Below are 23,781 nucleotides of genomic sequence, written 5' to 3' on the forward strand. Positions count from 1 at the left end.
CTAGCCCCTCTGGGTCACGATTTATGAGAGTGCCACACGCCGCAAGCAGTTGCAGTCCTTGTGTCGCCCCGCTGTTGTAACCGTCACTGTAAGTGCCTGCAGCTCTGCCCTACGGTGTCATGAGATGTGCTGCAGCAGAACTATCCTTTTCGTTTCTTCGAGAGCTGAGTAAAGGCTATTGTCCCGCCAGGGACGATCGTCCCGTCCCGCAGCCACCGAGAGCCGGAGCATCCTGAAACTGCAGGGTTAACACCTACGAGCGAAGTGGGCTACACTGCCAAAGTTTGGTCCGAACTGTGCAGAGGGTCGATGAGTACTTTCAATACGTACCAGTGGACCCCTGGCACAACCATCCTATTTTACGCACAAGAATCCCTTAAAAGATACTCACCTTGGCTAGCCTGCACCCCCCAGCTGTTTCCGAACTCCAAAAGTCACTCTATCTGCAAGGGTAGACCCTCCTATAGGAATAGGAACTTATTCTTCACTTCCCCTCCTCCCTCTCGCCTTACACTTCTTGTTCTCGCACTTGCACGATCACAAGTCAAGGCCTAGTAAGATTGTTTGTCTTGTCCTCCCTCTGTCTTCCCTCCCTTGTCTTGCCGCGCTTAGAAACACTTGCGTGCAGCCGCGTTATAAAGGACTATCATGTCATATAATGATCCCCTCGAGTATTAACGACTCATTTGGTGACATAACTTTCTGTGATATCACCACATATGCAAATAAGGGAGCCCTGCACATCTTTTGCCACACATGGCCCTGCAAATCCTAGAGCCACCCTGTATATGAACGAAAATAGGCCTGAGGTTTCCAGGCCAGACACTTAACTCACACGACCACAGAAAAATGTTATGATCGGATGTGGAAGATATTGGCATTCTGCTCTGCATGGACTATTCATTTCTAGGAACCCTTTTTACTCTTACAGAAATCATGCAAGAACATTTTAAGATTATTTTTCCAGGTGCCTATTGTAGTATTTCTGAAAGGCAAATCCCATACCCTTTTTTTGTTAGGAAAAGCCAATTGAATGAAATTTGTATATTTCACTTTGATGTGTGCACTTTCATCACTTCCTGTTGCATATTGTTTTTAGTTCGCCATTTATTTTTCAAGGACTTCTGTTCAATGGAATAGCAATTGCTTTTTTACTTCCTAGAACGTTTATTTACTCACAATTTAAAATAAGTCGCGGTAAAATACTTAAACCTAAAAATCGTATGTAGTGCTCTGCCTGAACATGATCAAATGTTCCTTAGCAAGATACCAGTGCAGCCAGAGAAGTATCCTTTTTTTTTTTTACACAGCTTTGTCTCATTGCCCTCCACGACAATTACTCAACATAATCTCAGAGTGTCTAATACCTCCATATACCATAACGCCCCACCTCCGCCCACTCCTATAATAGCAGTTTGTGTTAAAGGCTAAGCGCATTACGGAGGTTATTAAGGGGTTTGGCAATAGAAAAATAAACAAAAAATACACTTCCCAAAGATTAACGTTTCTCTTTACCCTCCCGAACACCCTCACCACACTTCTAAACAACGCCTGGCGATCATTCCGTGTTAGTGTACCTTATGGGAGTGGACTAATCGTTCACTGCCGAGACTTCCCAGAATTCCTTTGGGGAAAAGGACATTTATATTAACCGTAAAGTCAGTAAAGGGAAATAATTCAGAATGTGATGTTAATGCGTAGTTCTTGCGTTAACACTGTACAAAACGAACTGCAATTCCGAAAGCGAAGGGATGTATGCAACCACGATCTCATATTAACAAAGCCTTGCCTGATTCTTTTCCCTAACTTCGAATAAAGCAACCACATACCTTTAGACTTGAGAAGTCGCCAACATGAACGCACGAAGGGGTCGAGTCAACGCCTCCCTTTGGGAGTCTGGGAGTAGGCTGAGGACAAACGTTCTCTTGAGCGAAAAACGCGTACTCCTCGCCTGGGGATGTGATCAGCACACTCCAGCGTTTTTTCAGTCTTTTTATGGGCGAGGTTTGGCTGCAGCTCGCTCGGGGAAATCAGAGATAGCTGACTAAAACCCACAGGAAGCTGTCTCGCATATGTCTCATGCGGGCAGATTACAGAAACCTTGCACGGGTGCAAGACCAAGTTTACACGGCATTAGCACTAGGATCCATTTTGAAAGAGCCACCTAACGCGCCAAAAACCAGATATTCAATTCAATCACATATATAGTTTACAACTGAAAAAAGTTTTGTACTACACAAAATGAATACTCAAATATAATATGATCAATTTCTTTTTATCTGGAGGAGGGTGTGGCCATGAAGTAAAGTCTTAAGCCCCATCAGCGCCTGCCTGATCCGCCTAAATGATTAGCCCAGCTACCTTAAATGTTTTGAAATTTTCCTAAAAAGCTCTGTGCATCGAGTCCTGCTGCGGGGGGTGGGGGGGAAAGGGGGTGCACCCGACAGAGGCGCGAAGTACGTCCGAGCGGAGAAGAAGCGGCACAGCCACAGCTGACGCAGAGAAGAAGCGGCACAGCCACAGCTGACGCAGAGTGGGAAGGAGATGGGGAAAATGGCACCTGTGGCCTGAGCGGCTGATAGAGGCAGCGGTGAGCTAACGCCCCCCACCGCACAGCTCCTGGCCCATGGAGGACGAGGAAACATCTGCGGCCAGACTGAGTGGTGAGAGTGTATGCTGATCCAGCCCCTGGTCAGTGCCTGCCGCTTGGGCTGCCCTCGGACCTCCTGTAGACAGCACCTGCCCCCCAATCTGGTATCACTGAGAACCCTTTATGGTAGGCATTTTGCCTTTTCCCACTGAATGTAGGCATTCCTTTTGCTCTCTGATCCACTTGGGATATGGCCCCTTATGAGGCGTTGTTAATTATTTATCCTCAGAGGTGGATTCTTGAGCTTCAGCTTTCGAGCTTGATTCGAGTTGGCATTTTGCAACCCACCCCTGTGGTTTGCTTATTTAATTACTCCAGTGTGGCGTTTACTGGGCGTCAGCTTCCATTATACTTTTACCTCAAGTTTGGCAATCTGCCCGTGTGATTTGGTTATTTTAATTAATTCCAGCGAAGCATTTACAAGGCTTCAGTCATAATCAAACCTGACCTCAAGTTTGGCAACCTGGCCATGTGGTTTGGTTATTTATTTAACTCCCATGGGTCATTTGCGCATCAGTTTCCCTCATACTTTTACCGCAGGTTTGGCAACCTGCCCATGTGATTTGGTTAATTAATTAATTCCAGTGGGGCAAGTGATAACTTCCTTCTTTGAGCCTACCTGTGAACATGTACCTTTTTGATTGGTGCATGCTCTATTCTGTGACTTTTTTATTTTTCAATTGGAGCCTGTCCTAGTTTAGCCCCCATTCACAATTCGATAGTATGTCCTTTTAGAGGGAGGGAGGGAGTTTTTTTTTGTATTATTGCCGCCTCTCTCTCACTGAGAGGACGGCGGCAGGCACTGCTCCAGCACGTGCTGAGGACAGGGGGGAAGAAGACTGGGGGCTGCCTGCCCTCCTCCGATATAGGCCAATACCCGGATAGGAGCAGGGCCTTTGATGTGGGTGTCAGGGGCAGGGGCTGTCAAGCTGTCACCTGCCCCCTGTCACCTACTTGCAGTACGGGCGCCCAGAAGTCTGGGTCCCTTTTGTTACTGGGGCCTGGTGGCCCACCCTGCACACACACACATGCTAATGGGCAAGCACATGTTAGGTGCTACCCATGACCTGGACCCACTACAATTCCACCTCCCATCTTATGCCCCTGGGCCTCCCACCTCCGGGGTTGGGGGGCATGTAAAGTTGGAACGCAGCTAGGACCTGGATCGCCTATCCCACCTGTGACACGAGCTGAGAGGCGCTTGAAAAGACCACTAGCGCTGGATGGGCAGGGCGCAGGCGAGGGGTGGTGGCCTGGCCTTGTGGGGGCTGCAGTGAGAGTGGAGCAGGGTTGGTCCCCCTGAAGAAGGTGATCTGGGCTAGCAAACCCCCAGGTGGCACGAGGACAGTCCTGCGAGAGGGGGTGCAATGCGGGCAGAGGACGGAAGAACCCTGCGGTGCATCGCTTCAACATCCGGGGTACACACCGGTGGGCACAGACCCCAGCACCACGTCCACAACTGGTTGGGATAAGGAGGCCCACACCAAGAACAAGGATCAGCTGCGACCCGCTGGAGGAACTGGATATAAGATGGTTTGTTGGTGCAGCGACACGAGTGGGGACACACCTGACACCGGCCTGACAGGCAGAGTAAGGGTGAATCTAGACAGACTAAGAGGGAGGTGTTTGCAAGCAAGGAGAGGGGCAGAGGCGAAACCCCGACAGACGGCCGCGCGCGCACAGCCAGAATGTTCGCGCATTGGCGGACAGGGTGCAGACCGTGGAGACGCAGGCTGATGAAAACAGGCAGAATATAGCTGGGGCCCAGTCCTAGGTGCAGGAGTTAAAGCTGAAAGTGGCCGCGCTGGAGAGCAGAGCGGAACATACGACATATGTGGAAAACATGCAGCTGCAGGAGATTGGAGCAGGGATCCTGTCGCAGTGGTCCCCGGTGGAGCGGTCGCATAGGTCCCTAGCCAGATGACCCCCGCCAGGGGTGCCTCTGAGGCCACTGATTGCCAAGCTCCTGATCTACAGGCACAGTGAAACGATACAGGCTTTCACCAGACAGGAAGGGATTATTGAGAGGGAGTCCAGCAATATCACAGTGTAGCCAGATTACACCCTAAAGGTACAAAGACAGAGTGCACCTTTTGGACCCACAAAGGCAAGACAGAGAGGCGGGCCTGAAGTACATGTCGATTTACCCAGCTAAATTCTGCATAACAGCACCTCTCATTTCTTAAAACAGAACAGTGGGGGTGCACGCATGGATGGACTCGATTGGAGAAGCCCCCTTGGCAAGCTGCTGACCAACAATGAGTCGCAACGGGTCTGATATTCCTGTCTTCAGGCGTTAGTAGCAGAGTGGAAGGCTATTTGCAGTTGGCAGGAGGCGGAAACGGCAAGCCTAACTGGAGGAGAAGGACTGTCACACATTGCCTTTGGGGTCGCTGTTGGGTGGTCCAAGGGCAGGAGCCTTGCCCTAGTTATTGACTGTTGTTCTGTTCTAGGGGTGCCCTTTAGGGGTACCATGCTGCTGCATTCGAGACTGGTGGGTGAGGCGGGAGACACCAGTTAAGTGTGAGAAGCAGCTGAGCCTGAATGGCCTAGTAGCTTTTGGGCATTTGTTGGGAATGTTGGGGAAGATATTTGTTCGGTTGGACTGCATGCTGATCTGCTCTGCACCCCAGGAAACGGTGCTGGCACACTGGGCATTTTTGCGTGGGGAAGGGTTGCTAGGCTGGGACCCAGTGAGAGGGAAAGGAGGGGAATTGTGGCAACTTCAGAGCTGGGAGGGTGAGACATGTGGGCTCCGACTGGAAGTGGGTGTACGGGATGGGGAGCCGACAGGGGGGGCCAGTGGGATGCCCGGGCCTGGGGGCTACACAGCTGGATGAGTGACATTAGGATTGTCTCCTGGAATGGAATGTGAGGAGCAACAATAGTTATATCAACCAGAACAGGGTACATACGTATTTGCTAAGCAAGGGAGTGCACGTAGCCCAACTGCAAGAGACGCATCTCGTGGCGGCCAAACAAACCACGATTGCCAAAGAGTGGGGGATTGGTGCACAGGTCTGTGTATTCAGTATATGCCCATGGTACCCTGGTATGGGTGGCTCCCTCAGTGCCTTTTAGGCCAGTGGAACGCAAATGTGACAGTGAAGGTAGGCCGACTATAGTACGTGGGTTTCTGGAAGGGAGATTTCCATCATCAATTTGTATGCCCCTAACCAAGAGGCTGGCAATTATTTCAGATCCTTCGGCCCCAGGTTGGCGCCATACAGAGGAGCCCTGTGGCTCTGGGGAGGTCATTTTAATTGCACCTTGGACCCAGTGTTAGACAGGTCTGATGGTGGGTGTGGAAACAGGCACTACTGGCTAAGGCGCTAGGGACATTGTTGTAGGAGTTGTTGCAGGAGTTGGAGATGGGTGATATTTGGAGGCAGCTGCACAGAGACAAGAAAGACTACTCCCTGTATTTGAGTCCTCAAGGGGTGCATACATGCATAGACTACATGTTCAACGGTACTGAAACCCTCAGTGAATTTATTGCGGCTGATTACAGGGCAAGAGTCCTCTCAGATCATGTGCCTCTTGTGGTTTTGTGTCAGCGGACAATGGGCACGCCCCCAATCCCGACATGGCAGCTCACAGCAGAGGCACTGTTGGATGGGCAGTTCAGGGCCCACATGGGGGATGGGATAGAAGTTTTTTAAATCTCAATGAAGGGAGTGTAGATAGTGCGGGAACTCTCTGAGAGTCCTGCAAGGTGGCGATGAGAGGGGAAGCAATTGGGAAGATGGGGGGGGGACATGGAAAGGCCTGTTGCAGGATATTGTCAACGCGGAAGCACAGATGGATGTGCTGGCAGGGAAGGGGGAAATGATGAGGGGAGTTCGAGAAGGAGTTGATCAAGCTCCGGCAGGGCTGCATAGCAACCTGGGAGCGTTTGGGTAAGCATGACTATAGCAAATATGTGGAGAGACTTCACGAGACCAGAGGCAAACCAGGAAGGCTGCTTGCATGGCTGTGTCGTGCAGAGGAGAGAAGGAACATGATATGTTCCATTAAAGATGTGTGGGGAAGAATGTAGAGCCCAAGGTAAGATCAATGAAGTATTTAGTCAGTATTAGCGGCGCTTAAATGCCACAGAGGAGAGGGACAATGCCAGGGACTTAGCCCTACTAGCATCAGGAACGCCAGGCTTGGCTCGCGCCTGTACAATAGCATCAGCACAACTGCCTGTCACCACACTTTGTCTGTTACAGGCATACGGAATGCTGCTACGCATAAACCCACACTGTCTCTACTGTCTAGTTTGATATCACCCAACCTCCCGAGTCAACCTTGTGACACATCAGTTAGAAACCAAAGATTAGCATCCAGATGTCACCACTGGTCCTATCACATGAAAATCCTTAGTATGGAAAAAACAAAAAACACCACTGCCCCTGTGGCTCCGATAATTGTCGCAACTCCCACTACCAATCATTCCAACATTGTGACCAAACTCAAAGGTGCACTTATTAATGCACGCTCTGTCCCTGCTCACGCCTTAGATATTGCAGATTTCATTGTGACAGAAAATCTTGACTTTCTTGCTATCACAGAAACCTGGTTGCATGCTGCCTCGGGCCCTGCCCTGACTCTAGCCATCCCCGATAACTACTCCATCATCAGATGCGACAGGGAAAACAAACTAAACTATGGGGGGTGGATCAGCATTTATATTCAAGAGTTCGCTTAATCTTAGAGCTGCCAACACCTTACAGCTCCCATCAGCTGAACTACTCTCTATTAAACTACCGATTTCACCCAATCACACCGCCTCAGTGCATCTCATATACAGGCCACCCGGCCCCTACCTCCACATTTGTAGAGGGCATCCACATCCATCTTAGCCTCTAGCACAAAGCCTAAATCTCAAATAATCATACTTTGTGACCTCAACTTGGGATACCAGGACTCGAATGATGCCAAAGCCAATGACGTAGCCAGTGTTCTGGCTGACTTCAGCCTCACCCAACATGTTAATGAACCTACCCATACCAAGGGTCGCACCCTTGACTGAATCTCAGACATGAACTGTGCACTAAAGGTAACCTCTGTGACACCATGTGCGTGGTCTGATCACCATAAAATAATATTTTCCATTAATTCTAGCCCACCCACTGACAAACCCAACCTTGCCCACCCGGCCCACTTATACACTTAACAAGAAGGATATTACGGTTGAGAAACTACTCCCCCTTATCCTCCCGTTACTGAACTCGGCCTCCTCCACTTGCTCGGACCCTACTGCCCTAGTTGATACCTACCACCGTGTCATGTTAAAAGCTCTCAACACTATTGCCCCACTCAAACTGCACAAAAAGAAACCTTACAACCATCTTAATTCATGGTTCACCCCTCACTTACGCAAACTGCGTAAAACAAAAAGAAAAGCTGAGTCACACTGGAAAAGCTCACCGACACTAGTCAATAGAAATAACCTTACAACAGCCTCCCTTAATGTACAAAGAAGCTATTTTAGCCACCAAAAAAGAAGTATACAATGTTTGGATCACACAAGCTCAATCCAACACGAAGGAACTCTTTAAGATCCTTAAGGAACTCGAGTCCCCAGTCGCTACTTTGGATACATGCACCCCTGACGCTGAATGGTGCTCCAATATACAAAAAGCGCTACTAAACAAAATTGCCCTGCTCCAAGCCAAGATTAATACCAAAAAAAGCCACCTTTCTGACTCAGCGGGCAACCCCCAGTCTTACAATACCCCCGTTCCGAAGCACTTATTCAAACCCTTCAGCTTCTCACCCCTTACCATCAAGGAAGTTGAAAACATCATCTTGAAGCTTAAGCCTTCCAACTGCCAAGGCTACGCCTGCCCTGCGCCGGTCGTAAAGGAAGCGGCTCATGACCTCGCCCCATTCATTACCTCCTTTATCAATTCATCATTCAAATCGGGCACAGTACCCGACAACCTCAAGAATGCGTGGGTCATCCCCCTAATTAAAAAACCTAACCTCGACCCTAGCACTCCCTCCAACTACCGGCCCATCACCACGGTGCCCTACCTACTCAAAATTCTAGATCGTGCAGCCTATCTCCAAATCCAGGATTACCTTGATAGTAACAACCTATTAGGGCTTAGACAATCGAGCTTCCGTCCTAGACATGGTACGGAGACAGCCCTGATCGACTTGAAAACCCAAATTGAGGACCTGAAAGACAAGCTCTCTTGCTCCTCCTTGACCCCTCTGCCGCTTTCGATTTGGAAATCCTCTGCCATCACCTTAAGATAGCCGCTCACTTCTCTGACGCAGCTACCTCCTGGATCAGCTCCTTTCTGGCAAATAGATCCATGAGGGTCTTCTCTCCCTTAGCCGCGGCTGACCCAGCACATGTCCCCTGCGGAGTCCCACAAGGCTCTTGTGTATCGCCCACATTGTACAACGTGTTTACTAAACCGCTCTTTGATATTCTTGACTATCTGGGTGTCTCCTACACGAATTATGCGGATGACACCCAGATACTCATCCCTATCACTGGTGACTATGTAACCGATGTCAATGCACTCAACTCAGTCTACTCGGTCATCCAGACTTGGATGGCACACCATGGGCTTTGCCTTAATGATGAGAAAACCGAGTTACTCATCCTAGGCTCTCAGTCCAAACTCACGAAACTTGACCCCAAATATAACACCTTCATCATTGATGGAAATGTTATTAAAGTCACCAACGTCACAAAAACACTTGGAATTTACTTAGACTCCACTCTCTCTCTCAACAGACAAACCAACTCAGTAGTCTCAGCATCATTGTACACATGTAAACTCATTACAGCTTGTCGCCCCTTCCTGACAACGGACAACTGCCTGACCCTAGCCAGAACCCTCATCATGTCCAAAATTGACTATTGCAACGCCCTTTAGTTAGGGACTAGTCAAAGAAACCTTGATAAACTCCAGGTCACCCAGAACAATGCCATTAGGGCTGCTCTCAACATCCCCAGGCGCTCCCACATCTCCGCTACCAGGCGCAATCTACACTGGCTACCCATCACACTTCGCATCTCCCTCAAAGCACTTGTTCTAACCCACAAGGCAGAAAATAATGCTGTGCCTGCTAACCTGTCCACGCGCTTCACGCAACATACAGCATCCAGACCCCTAAGATCTGCAGAGGCGCACACACTAACCATTCGTAGTTTCAAGCTTCAGACAGCTAGAGGCTCGAGTTTCCCAGTCCTGGCTGCTAATCTTTGGAACTCCCTACCCAATGATCTAAGGAATGTGCCAGCCATCCAATCCTTCAAAAACAGAACTAAACGCTGGCTGAACAAGCAGGATGCACTGGCCTTCGCTTTGTAATGCATGCAGCGGTCACCTGCAATCAGGCTACTCACTGCATATACTGTATATTTGACCATTCTGCCATTCTATGTAATATTTCTGATTCATGTTCTTATCCCTGATGTAAATATGTCTATACAATGTAATATGTACCTATCTATGTAACACATTTCTATAACTACCTTTTCCAAACATGCGCCCTGATGTCCGTGGGCAGGGTGCGCAATACAAATAAACAAATACAAATACAATGTATGGACAGAGTTTGCCTTGCCTCGTCTGGAGCAGGAACAGGCAGAGATGCATGCTAGATGCTCTGTTCATTTTGGAGGAGTTGCAGGCCATTGTGTGCATGGTGCCCTCGGGCAAGACGCCAAGCGCAGACGGGTTCCCGGGAGAATTCTACAAGGAGTTCTCGGGAGAACTTGCACCGCCCCTCTTGGAGATGCTAGAGGAGGTATATAAGGCGGGCCAACTGCCAGCAAGCCTCTGAGAATCCGTTATAGTGCTGATACTGAAATCAGGAAAGCCGCCGCTGGAGTGAAGATTGTACAGACAGCTCTTGATGATCAATCAGGATTGCAAGCTTCTCTACAATGCTGGCAAATAGGCTGAGGGGGGTAATTGGTACTTTGATACACTCTGATCAAACTAGTTATGTCCCCGGGAGGAACACGCCCTGGAACCTGCGCAGGCTGCAACATGTCATAGATAAACCCAGGAGGAGACAGAGTACGCAGTGGCCTCGCTCGATGCCATAAAGGCATTCAACTCAGTATGATGGGATTGGCTGCATGCTGTGCTGAGGCGCTTCGGAGTGGGGCCACGATTTGCGTGATGGGTACACTTATTGAATGAGAAGCCGCTGGCATGAGTGAAAACTGGGAGACATATCTCAGATGCATGGGAACTGGGCAAGGGAACTAGACAGGGGGTGCCTGCTCTCCCCATGCTGTTCATCTTGGCACTAGAGCCGCTGGCAGCCTTTCTTAGAGCTGACTTTAGGGATGCAGGCATGCCAATTGAGGGGCACACGCACATGGTTTTGCAGTACGCAGACAACGTACTGCTTTATGTGCAGGACCTGGGATTCAACCTACCTTACATACTAGACGTACTGGACGGCTTTGCAAGGCTGTCTGGCATAACCATAAGCAAAACAAAATTTAAGCAGTTTCCGCTGGCGGGTCTGGCGACGCTGGGGCAGCAGCACCTACTGTATCTTAGGATACTGTGGGCGGTGGACTCCTTTCAATACTTGGGGGTGGATATTTACCATGACACTAGAAGGGAACACGAGTATACACACTGAGGGCTCTCTGTGGTGTTGAGAAATAGATGGGGTTCTGGCAGAGGCTATCCATGATGGGCCGCACAGCGCTGCTTAGAATGGTTGTGTTGCCGCTCCGGCTCTATCACTGTGTGACGAATATACCATATGAGATCCTGGGACTATTTTTCCACAAACTTGATTCAGTAGTGAGAGGGTTTATCTGAGGCGGGGGGTGGAATGGGAGAGCAGAATATCGCTGGATGCACTTAGGAGGGACCATAAGGAGGGGGGAATTAAGCTGCTGCATTTTGAGGCACACTATCTAGCCGGACAACTGCAGTTTGTAGAGACCTGGTTAGCTGACAAGGCCTCCCTGGACATTGAGCTGCTACAGAGCGAAGTTACACCATTCTACTTGAGGGCGGTTCTCTGGGTGACCGGAGCTGGTCGAGCGGGAACTTGTGCCTTGGTCACACTTGGCAGGAAGCTGTGAGACAGATCATGGAGATTGGTGGGCAAGCGGGACGCATATTCTGCCAATGTATCGCTAGCTACAATCAGCAGAGGGTGTCAGGAGGTGGTTAAACACATTAGACTACATTAAAAACCAAACTGAGTCATCACTCTGGGCGACCTGTGCAAGGAACGGGTCATGCTGGGCTTTCACAAGCTGATTGAAACTTGTGGTATATCAAAAGGAAAATTCTTGACATACAACAGACTGTCTAGGGTGGTTGTGACTAGATGTCCGGATATCAGGGAGGGATTTGCAGGGGACGATAAGCTGGACTCCCTATATGACCTGACGGAGAGGGGCCATGGCTCTGCAATTGGATAATGGACTCGCTCTGTAAATCAGACCTCGCAGTCCAGGCCAAATGGGAGGAGAGGGTAGGCTAGACCTTCACGGAAGGCGAATGGGAAAGGGTAAGGATGTACATATGCGTAGGGTATCTTGGAATGTCAGATATAAACAGTTACAGCTCTTTATCACACACAAAGGTTACATGACCTCACAGGCCATTTCACTGTTCCCGGGAGCAGGAGAGCAGAGCTGGCCAAGATGCACAAGCAAGCCAGCGGACATATTACATATGTTTTGGTCATGCCCGGTAGTTCTGGCGAATAGGGCTTCCAAGGAAGGTATAGCAATGCATGAGTGGCCACCGGAGGCATGCCTGCTGGGGCTGTTGCCGAGGCAGCGATCGGAGACGCACGTAACGAAAATGAAAAACCTCTAGAAAAGCGCAGAATAGCACTCGCTTGGAAGTCTCCTGGGAGTCCCTGCATAGAGGCATGGTGGGGTGACCACCAGAAGTGGGCAGAGGCAGAAAACGGTGGTATGGCACAGGGTGGTGTATAGCAGCCTAAGGGAAACCAGCACTGACGTCATGGCATGGAATGCATTGGTTCAGCAAATGGTTGCGCCCTCTGATGATATGCCACTGTGAAGCCTGTATTTTTAAGTAATAGGACTGAGGGCACGGTGGAATGCATGATCAGGGATGAGGAGGGGGGAAAAGTAGCTTGAGGGGGATGGGTTTATATGCATTTGTTCTGTTTTTTGAATGTTTAGTAGTTTGGGCCGTTCAGCCCGGGTTTCACTGTGGGCAAACACAGACCACAAGACCTGAGTGGGGACATCAGACACAAGTTTAAAAGAAAAAGACTAACGGGTGTATTGTACGTAGACACATTGAAGACACTGCAGAAACTGGGAATTAAACATTCACTCCCACAGACTTTGCTCGGAAGGCGTGCAGCTGTTAGTCTGTTTCGGTCTTCCGCATGGAATGGTTTTTCTTTTTTATGTTTATTTTGTTGAACATGCTAATAAAGAGAATTAAAAAAAAAGATACAAATTTCTTTTTGTTTAACAAAAAAGCCAACACGTGTTTCAACCTTTCGCAGGTTTTCTTCAGGGCTGAGTTACATCATTTCCATAGTTCCATTAATATCATAGCAAATAAAAAAAAACATCCCCATTTGTTAACTATACACATGTCAACAATAGTCAAATATTGCAATAGTTGATTCAAGAATAACATTGGGGATGTAGAAAAACAAGGGGCAGGGCCCATGGAGAGGGGAAGGAAGGCAGAACAAAAAGAAAACCAGGAACAAAAGCCAAAAAGGCATTTCCATTAGTTACAGTAACTCTCTACAATCTATTTTCGGTTAACCAAATACAGCTCTTATTAGGATCAAGGACACCACTGAACGCTTAACAGTTCAATTACCTTAACGGCCACCTCTTAATGTCATACTAAAGCAGATATATATGTGATTTAATATGTGGTTTTTCGCGCAGGAGGTGAATCTTTTTATAGTATAATTAAAAATGTGAAGACTTATGGGTTGAGTCTTTATTCAATCCAGGGTGATTTTCTGCTAGCCAACCACTCTAGTCTTAATGTAGAGGTTTGCTAAGATTTTCAGGTAGTAGAAGTCCTAGATTTCCTTTAGCACTAGGATACACTATGCTTAAAAACACAGACATATTAGAAAACCTTTGCACCGTGAAAAGTGCAGTTTGGCATGTTATAGGCACAGGGCAAAAATTGCCCTTGTGCAAAAACATACATTTTTAACGAATGTTTTCACCAGTAAAAACTTTGCCCTAGTGCTCTTACTCTGCAAATGTGCACTTTCACCAGTGAATCGTTTCTGTAACCTGGCCCCTGGTGTGCATGTTGCTTTGGTGCACCGTTACCGTACGCCTCACGGACCCCGTTGGAAGCATAGGAAATAAAATGTGTGTGTACTTGGAAATCCCAATCCCGGTTTGCAGTGAGTCCCTGGTGGAGTATTCCTCTTCAGTGCAGGATAGAAAGCAGACATTTGTCACGGGTTGCACTCGACCACTGGGCTGAGGTCCCTTTAAGAGAATGAAGCTGTTCTGTGTCAAGGGGTGTTCCATGTCAATAGGGTGTCATACAAATGTTAAAGGTATTTGTACCGCGCACCGTCACCAACGGAATTGGTCCCCAGGCGCTCTGGCGGATCTGCAAACGATAAGGTGGATGGGTTGGTAGGTGAAGAGGGAGTAGGATAGTGAGAGGAGTGGTGTTCTGTTGGCAGCTTCAACTCGGTATACACCGGGTGCTGAGCTTTGGTACAGGTATTGGATCGGTGTCAGTCCGCGTGTGCTGTTGCTCCGGCTTATGTGTTGTTGCAGTGTTGTGAAGTGCGTGCGGCTTGTGGTGCGAGAGATGGTTGTGTGAGTTTTTGGGTGAGATAGGTATGCAGAGTTTGAGGTTATATTGGTTAGTGGGTTACCTGACCTTTAGCCTGCTAACATTCACAGTTTTGTCTAAGTGTTGCACTTTTTGGTCTTCACAATCCTATCTAGATGCGGTGCCGGCTGGTGTTCACAGTTCTAAGTGTGGCACATGTTAACATTCAAGTTTCATCTATGCGTGGGCATGCTTTCCTTCAATCAAAGTCCTATCTAGATGTGACGCAGGCTTGTGTTCACAATTCTATCTAAGTGTGGACGTGCCAATACTCACAATTCCATCTAGATGCGATGCAGGCTAATGTTCACAATTCCACCTAGATGCAACGCAGGCTAATGTTCACAATTCCAAATAGATGCGACGCAGGCTAATGTTCAGGATTCTATCTAAGTGTGGACATGCTAATATTTACAATTCCATCTAAGTGTGGACATGCTAATATTCACAGTTCTATCTAAGTGTGGACGTGCTAATATTTTCTATCTAAGTGTGGACATGCTAATATTCAGTTCTATCTAAGTGTGGGCATGCTAATATTCACAGTTCTATCTAAGTGTGGACATGCTAATATTCACAGTTCTATCTAAGTGTGGACGTGCTAATATTCACAGTTCTATCTTAGTGTGGACGTGCTAATATTCACAGTTCTATCTAAGTGTGGACATGCTAATATTCAGTTCTAGGCACGTAGTTGTGCAAAAGCGGAGCCCGAAGCTAATAACCGTGTCTCTGCAGCCTCAGAACATTGGCGACGAGCAGGTGACAATTTCTCATCTCACGACAAACCCGCCAGGGTGTCTCCGGCGACGCTGCTCATCGGTTGACCGGACGTGGGGTGGTATGCACAAACCCCTGCTTGCTCCAAGCGGTGGCACAGTGCCCCGCGGTTAGTGAACTCACTGTGTATAGAAGCTCCGGCTTCATCTTGGCACAAGTCGGACTGCTCTTCTTTTTCACTTGGTTGCGGCTCCAACTGGGAGTGCTCGTTCCTTTGTCTCATCCGTTTCACCCCTTTGTGGGTGTGGCACACCTGGAAGTGCCCATCACCCCAAGTTCTGGCTCCTATAAGGAGCGTTTGTGCACTCAGTGGACACAGAGCATGTATGCTGAAGCAGTGAGTTGGTACTGGAACTGTACCATTTGTAACAATTCAAGATGGTTAATGAGGCTGGAACACCACCAGGGCCTGCATTGGCACCCATACAACATGCATCACTGGCCCCCGCTTGTGGAGATTGATGATTCTGGTGCCCCATTCAACCTGGCCCCAAGGTGGAGTCTCTGGATGCAGAGACTGGAAATGTATTTCAACGCTGTGGGTGAAATAAATGATCATGCTATGAAATCCACAATGCTGTATTCTGCTGGCCAGGCAGTGCATAAGATCTTTAAGAATTTGCGACCGGCAGACAACTCATACGTGGCGGCACAAGCTGTTTTAAGGGAATATTTCAGCCCGTTGGAGAACCTTGGCTAGGAACGCTTTGTTATGTGCTCAGCCAAACAAAAGGATGACGAATCACTAGATGCATTTCATGGTAGCTTGAGGAAACTGCCCATCTCGTGTGTGTGTGTAATGATGAGGAGGAGGCTGTCCGTCTAGCAAGATGAGGAGACAGATATTTAAACAGCCTGGCGTCATATTGGATCGCATCCTCGAGCTAGGCCGATCCCGTGAGCTGGCAGAGGTTTGCGCATCCCAAATAGATGCTGCCATGAAGACGATTAAACTTGAAGACGCGTGTGCCGTTGGCCGACAACCGTCCAGGTACGCCAGGAAAAACACGTTGCCTAGGAAATAGAAAAGGGCTGAAGCGCTACTACCTTGCCCGCAGTATGGATACAACTTGCCACACTCCATGGACTGTCCAGCTAAAGGACACACGTGCAGAAGGTACAGGGTTACCAACCTCTTTGCAAGAGTGTGCCATGCTCCTATGCCAGGTACTTTATCTAGAGGCCCAGCCAAACCTCTGTCATTCACCCCATGGCAGCCACAGAAGGTAGCACAGGTAGAATCTGTTGAAGAGCAGAAGGAGCAGTTTTGCAAGGATGAGGATGATGAAGAGGATGTGCTTTTCTTATCCAGTGTGAATCAACCAGAAGAGGAAACGCCAGCTCAGGTGTGTGGTGTGTGTAAATGGGACCAATGTCCCTATCCTCATTGACACTAGAGTGCTGGTTAATGTAATGGCCCTGTCAAGCATTACAAGATAGACACTCCTCCAGTGTTGAGTGACTGAAAAGTGCGCATATTTATGTTTGGTGGTAAGACTCCTCTAACGCTAGAGAGGATGTTTGTGTCGGATGTTGTTCATGAAGGGAATATGATAAAGGCAAGATTCTTTGTCACAAAAGTCTGTGAGGACACGCTCCTGTGTTGGGCTGATGCTGAAGCCCTAACCATAGTAAGATTTGCATTTGGGGTGATATGATATGGCATTTGTAACGAGACGAGGCAAGGGAGGGGGAACAGAGGGAAGACAGACAATGATCCTACTAGGCCTGGTGTCATTCAGATTGCGCAAGTGCATGGGAGGGGGGACGTGGGAAAGTGCGGGGGTAAGGGGAAGGGGAAAGTGTAGTACATGGGACAATAGAATAATAAAACAATAAGTAAAAGTACGGCCAGCAGGTGGCAAGTGCAAGGGTAAGTGCAGACATCAGGTGTCAAGTTCGGGTAGTGGGACTGTAGGGGTACAGAACAGTCCCCAAGTGCGGGGGTTGCCAGGTAGGCAGTCCAGGTGTGCGACTGGGGGGGAGGGGACTTGGGCCCGAGATCAGAAGGTGGCCAGGTACCCAGTGCATTTTCAGTTTCCGCCAGGAAGTCAGTAGGGAAGAGGAGGAGAAAAAGCAGAAGCAAAGAGAAAAGTTTTTAGGTGTTTCTGGAACCGGAGATGATTCTCCTCAAGTTTCATGGAAGCAGGGAGACTATTCCAGAGGGAGGTCCAAGCCGAAGAAAGAGATCTACCACCAGCTTGTTGTTTGGAGAAGTGATTCACCCTGAGGGAGTTGGAGGTGGATGAGCGAAGAGCTCGAGAAGGGAGATATTTAGGAAAAGAGAGTTGAAGGTATTGAGGCCCCAGGCCCCAGACGCCTTCTGGACAATGCAGAGTGTTTTTAACTTAATCCTCACAGCCACTGGGAGCCAATGGAGAGATTTCAGCCCTGGAGAGATACAATCCCTGGGCTTGAGGACAAGGACACGTCTTGCAGTCCTGTTCTGGATGAGTTGCAGAGGGCGGAGAGTAGAAGCAGGCAGATTTAGAAAGAGGCTGTTGCAGTAGTCCAGCCTAGAGAGAACCAGAGCTCCCGAGACAGTGAGCTTCTGGGGGAAGGAGAGGATAGGAAGAATACCTCTGAGGAGGTGCAGCTGGTAGTGTGACTTCTTAGAGATGTCACGGATGTGAGGAAAGAAGGAGCGTGTGGAATTGAAGATGACCCCAAGGTTTTTAGCCTCACAGGAGGGAGCAGGAACAGGGCCAAGAGAGGCAGGCCAGAGAGTGACAGGAAAGGAGGGAGCGGGTATGCCGATGAGGAGATTCTCGGTTTTATTGGCATTAAGGCGGGGATCATTGGTGGCGCACCACTCCTGGATGGCGGACAGACAGAGATGAGAGAGGGAGAAGAGGTGGCTGAGGGTAGCCTGAAAATGAGCTGAGTGTCAACCGCAAAGCACTGGAAGTTGGGCAGAGGGCAGCAATGCAGTGGGCAAGCCAGGTATTGGTTGAAGAGCCAGGGAGAGGTTAGATCCCTGGGGAACACCACAGGTAGAGATAGAGATAGAGGAGAGGAAGGACCCAAGTTGAACCTGGAAGGGTCGATCAGAGAGGAAAGAAGTCAGCCACGCCAGGGCCTGACCGGTGATACCCAGGTTATCGCGGAGGCGGTTGAGCAGGATGGCATGGTTGACCGGGTCAAAGGCAGAAGAGAGATCAAGTAAGATGAGGACACAGGGGGTGTTGGAATCAAGGTTGGAGAGCAGTTCTTCACAGATGTTCAGGAGAGCAGTGTCTGTGTTCTGGCAGCTCTGAAGCCAGACTGATGATCATGGAGACAACCAACAGATTCAGTGTGAAGATTGAGCTGGGAGATGGCCAGCTTTTCCAAGAATTTTCCCAGGAAAGGAGTGATGGGCAGGACGCGTTGGCGGATGGTTTCTTAAGAAGAGGGTGCACAAGGGAGTGCTTCAGGGGGAAGGGAAGACTCCAGTGGCGAAGGAGTGGTTGCAGAAGTCGGCCAAAGCAGGAGCCAGGGAGTCAATGTGGTCCTTGATGGTTTTGGAGGAACAAGGATGAACCTGTTTTGACAAGACTTTCATAGATCGGACTTGTCTAGAAACCTCGTCTAGGGAAAACATGGGAAAGGCAGAGAAGGAGGGAGGAGGGGGAGAGGTGGAGAGAGAGGACAGAATGTCCTGAGTTTTAGAGAAGAAATGAGAATCCAGTGCTGTGCAGAGGGCCTGGGAAGGGACAGGAGAGGTAGAGACTACAGCAGGATTGGCCAGTTCCTTGCAGATTTTAAAGAGTTCAGCGAGTTGTTAGATGCCGCAGAGACGCAGGCTTGAATGTGAGCTCTCTTTTTGTTGAGGAGAGAGAGCCGGTATTGCCTTTGGAGCAGGCGGCAGGCCAGTTTGTCAGAAGATGTACATGAAGCACGCCATTTCCTCTCAGCCACCCTGAACTTGCGTTTAAGGGTGACGAGGTCTGAGTTGTACCAGGAGTTTCACTTGGCTTTGGGCTTCAGGCGGATCCTCATGACAGGGGCAAGAACATCGAGAGTATCAGATATAGCAGAGTGGAGCATTGAAAGGGCTGTGTCAGGGTGTGAGTCAGCCAATTAGCAGGCGGAGAAAGCTTTAACAGACACGCGCTTCATGAGTCGGATGACCAAGTAGGTGGGGGGCAGTGATGGAGTTGGCTTGGCCCGAGGGGTAGAGAGGGTGAGCTGGGAGGAAAGGATAAAGTGATCACTCCAAGAGAGAGGAGTAGTGAGAGGGATAGAAAGGGGAAGGTCTGAGGAGATCAGAACATCCAGAGTGTGCCCTGCAGAGTCAGTCGGGCCAGAGGGGAGAAAAGAGAGTGAGAGAGTCGCAAAGGTCGCGAAAAAAGTCCAGAGGAAGGACAGGAAGCATTCAGGTGGATGTTGAAGTCTCCAAGAAGGAGGAGTTGAGTGGTCGAGACCAGGAGGGAAGAGGAGAGATCCGCCCACTTGGAGAGGAAGGCAGAGATCTGACCAGGTGGCTGATAGTTAGTAGCCACAGTAAGGAAATGGCTAGGAGTGAGAGAGAACCTGCAGACGAGGCATTCGAAAGAGGAGTAGGCCTGCGTAGGAATGACAGAGGCAGGAATCCACTCGGGGAAGATCAGGGCTACACCCCCTCAAGAACGGTTGGGCCTGGGCATGGAGAGGATCTTGTAGTCGTCAGGGAGGAGAGTGTCAGAGCTTGTGACAGAACTGGCCGTGAACCATGTCTCGGTGAGACCGAGGACATCTAGGTCAAGTTCCTCCAGAAGGCGGCAGATTGTGGAGGAGTGTGACAGCTGAGCGAGAGTTAAGAGTGGCAATATGGAGAAGGTTGCTGTCCTTGAAGAGACTTCCAGGGAGGTGTACAAATCAGGGTTACGCCCTGCGGAGTTGTAGAAGAAGCCTGAGGGGGGGCAGAAAGGGAAGGAGGCGAGGGAAAGGTAGTCCAGGAGGAGGCAGCAGGGGGAGGCGAGGAGGCCGTGGGGTTGGGAGAGGAGACAGCAGGAAAAGAAAGGAAATTGGTGATGCATGGGAAGCGTCTATCGAAGAGGAGAAGGTTGGCCTGAGGGCCTTGGCCCAAGACGGTACCATTCAAATACACATTAATGATGACCTTAGCGGAGTTGAAGGAGGCCAGGAGGGCATCCCAGTGGGTGCCACCATTAATGGGAGAGGAGGAGAAGGGAGAGAGAACAGAGACCATATGTAGGGTCCATAGGTCTGGTGAGGGAACGACAAAGAGGATGTCGGTGAAAGTTTGCCTGGATGAGGCACTGGTATAGGTGTCAGCGATAGGGAGGCCAGGATGTCATTTTTAAACTTCTTCCTACCAGATTTAGTGAGGAGAGCAGGATAGTCGATAGAGAAGCAGTTAGAGAAGAGAGAGAGCACCATAGAGTAGGTAGGGAGAGGAGAGACGAGGAAGGGAGAGGGAAGGACACAGGGAAGGGTGCAAGCAGACGAGACAGAGGCGAGGCAAGTTGAACAATTGGACAGGACAACAGAGACTCAGATTAAAAGACTATCACAATGCAATTTTTTTTAAAACAGGGGAAAAACACACCTAAATTTGAGAGTCCTGAATAGAGGGGAAAAGGGCCTAGGTTTCACAATGCAATGTTTTAAATACTTACACAGTGCAATTTAAATACTTTCTCAATTCAGTTTTAAAAACAGGAGAAAAACGCACCTAAATTTGAGAGTCTGCTAGGTGGACAGGGGCATGCATGCTAGCGTGTGGGTCAGCCCTGGTAGATGGCTGGCAACTGGCTTCCCCTGCGGACACCTGCAGACACAACCAGGAGCCGCCTCTAAAGGAGCCGCCCTTTGCCTAGGGGCCATTAGCCGTGGGGCTGCCAGGCAGGGGCTGCCCTGGGAATGTCAGTGATGGCAGAGGGGGCGGCCAATCAGGTTGGTGGGCGGGCTGGAAGGCAGGAGGGAGGGAGGGGAACAAACAAGAAGGCAACACGGAGAGGAGAGGGGAGTGAGGGGGCACAGCACACAAAGAAACCCAAAGTAATTTTAAAAAAGGCCCAAGGAGGGTCTCACCGCCACAATCACGCTGCCTGCAGTCACCCGCTCAGCCAATGTGGAATGGCGACCGCCTTGTGCAGCAGGGACGTTACAGGGAACAGAAAGTCAATACGGCCAATTATATGTATAACGTATATGGAGGACGTAGAGTAACTGCTGACAAAATCTGCAGATGTGTTTTCTGGGATCAGAAAACTAAAAGGCAAACCAATTTGCCTACATATAGAAAGATCAGTATAGCCTGTGGCTCTAAAACATCAGAGAATCCCTTTCAACCTGAGGGAACAGATTTTAAGAGAACTGGCCTATCTTGCCAAGCTCAATATCATCGAGCCGGTGGATGGTCCCACCCCATCGGCCTGCCTGATCGTGGTGGCTCGGAAACTGAAGCAACCTGACTCGGTTTGCATCTTGGTAGATATGCGCCTCCCCAGCAAAGCCATCAAGCAGGAGAGGCATATAACACCTACCATAGACAACCTTGTAGCAGATCTGCAAGGGGCATTGTTTTTCTTCAAACTGGACCTAAGAGTATAGATACAAGAGGCTCTGTTTTGGGGTCTACTCTGCAGCAGAGGTGTTTCAGAACTCGATTAGGGGCAGCATGTTGGATGGCATCCAGCGTATACTGAACATTAGTGATGACATTCTGTTTTTTGCAAGGTCAGGAGAACATCTGGAGAGGCTGGAAAAGGTGCTAGAGCGCATCTGCTCTCTTGGACCCAACCTTCACAGGGAAAAATGTGAGTTTCTGGAAACTCAAGTTTTTTGGTTTTGTTTTCCAAGAAGGAGGCATCTTGGGTGATCCAGCCAAGCCGAAGGATGTCCAAGAAGCAAGCCCCCCGGAGAATGTCTCTGTAGTGCAGAGCTACCTGGGGATGGTGACTTACTGTGGGCGCTTCATTAAAGATGTTGCCACGATCTCAGAGACAAAAAACGAATCGAAGATCGTAGAAAAAAAGAATACTATGAACTTCACGTGGAAGATTGAGGGTACTCCGATTGAGGAGGTAAGATATTAATTTATCTTGGAGTTCCCCTCAATATGAATACCCGTAAGCAGTGTGCTGAAAACAACTTGGTTCCCAAGGCCTTGAAGAAGTTCAGAGCCATTAAAGGTTATATTACTTCGAAAATGAGGCTTTTCCACTGAAGGCCTTCTGAAAATATATAAGACTAGTATTATCTCAGGTATTCTTTATGAGTTGGAAAGTTTCCCCGATTAGCAAGTTTCTTGGCTTAACCTAAGAGAGGGCAAGCTCTGGCGCCCCGCACTTGGTCTTCCCAAATCAGTTCATATCGAAGCAATACGCTGTGAGCTTGGCCTTACTTCACTCTCCACTTACCTTGCACTTACCACCATCCGGCTGTTATATTTATCTACTTATTCTACTATCCCATGTACTGCACTTTCCCCTCTCCATTCCCCCACGCACTTTCCCACTTCCCCCCTCCCATGCACTTGCGCGATCTGAATGACACCTGGCCTAGTATGATCGTTGTCTGTCTTCCCTCTGTTCCCCCTTCCCTGCCTCTTCTCGCCTCAAAACACTTGTATATAGGTGCGTTATAAATGCCATATCATATCAAGATAGAGCGTAGCAGCCTCTATTTGAAAATCTTGGCTGAACAAGACAATCCTAATTCCTTGTATAGTCTTGTTGTAAACATGATCAATAAAGAGCATATATCATCTGAGACTATTAAAGAGTTTGTTGAAACATGTGAGCTTTCATACAAACATTGGCTGGTCTCCTTCCGTACCGCTAATTATGGTGTATTTTTGAAGGAAATGAAAAAATAAAGCACTGACCTGGGACACCGTTAATAGCTACCAAAAAGTGTTATATTGAGTATATTCAGCAGGCTTTTTCTTACCTTGCACCATTCTCTTATATTATCAAAGCAAACAACTGACTATTGAGACGTTTCGTCATGCGCCTCCACCTCAATATGCTGCCAACTCTCTCCCATACTGGCGCATAGGAAAACATTCCACATGAACTCACAATGTGTTGGTTTAGCCAGATTGGGTTAGAAGCGCCTCGCCACATTTTATCTCTTTGTGTTAAATTGAAAAAACTCTAAATTGCAGGATATATGAAGTTTGTCTGTGACTCAACACAGAGGCAAACAGGCCAGTTTTGGTCCTGTGTGATCTCGGCTGAGTCAGTGGTAGTGACCGCGGCAGCATTTCACATTAGAAATGGAAAAACCTTTACTTGCTCTGTATACTTGGGCATTATTCTTAGTCTTCTTTTCTAAGACGAGATAGCATACTTGCTATTACTGTCACAGATTAAATTCATTTGATCATTATTTTTCATGTATTGTAATAGCTGTAATGTTTGACATTGTTTATAAGGAATTGATAATTGTTTTTTTAATGCGATTAGCTGTATAAAAGGGTTTCTTAATGTAAACCACATACACTTTTAAAATAACATTAAACAAAAAAAAAGAAGATTGAAAATGAGGCGCGATGTTAATGGAATGCGTTAAAGCCTTACTCGAGGCTATGGAACATGAGCGCAT

General features: G+C 48.6%; 1 protein-coding gene across 9 annotated transcripts in view; it reads right to left on the bottom strand.

Annotated features, from left to right (window-relative positions):
• Positions 1–23,781, bottom strand: part of BDKRB2 (bradykinin receptor B2) — a 594,686-nt gene that overhangs the window by 550,628 nt on the left and 20,277 nt on the right. For 3 of the 9 annotated variants that reach the window (XM_069637700.1, XM_069637702.1, XM_069637697.1), the window contains exon 1: positions 1,830–2,018. The exons of 4 other annotated variants lie outside the window; for them this stretch is intronic. The gene's annotated coding sequence lies outside the window, so the exon portion shown is untranslated. Of the gene's footprint in view, positions 1–1,829; positions 2,023–23,781 lie in introns of those variants that run through there. 2 more of the 9 variants (XM_069637693.1, XM_069637695.1) reach the window with 2 other exon arrangements.

The sequence above is a fragment of the Ambystoma mexicanum genome, chromosome 14, assembly GCF_040938575.1.
Source record: "Ambystoma mexicanum isolate Mex_15411 chromosome 14, UKY_AmexF1_1, whole genome shotgun sequence".
In the NCBI taxonomy this organism is placed as follows: domain Eukaryota; kingdom Metazoa; phylum Chordata; class Amphibia; order Caudata; family Ambystomatidae; genus Ambystoma; species Ambystoma mexicanum.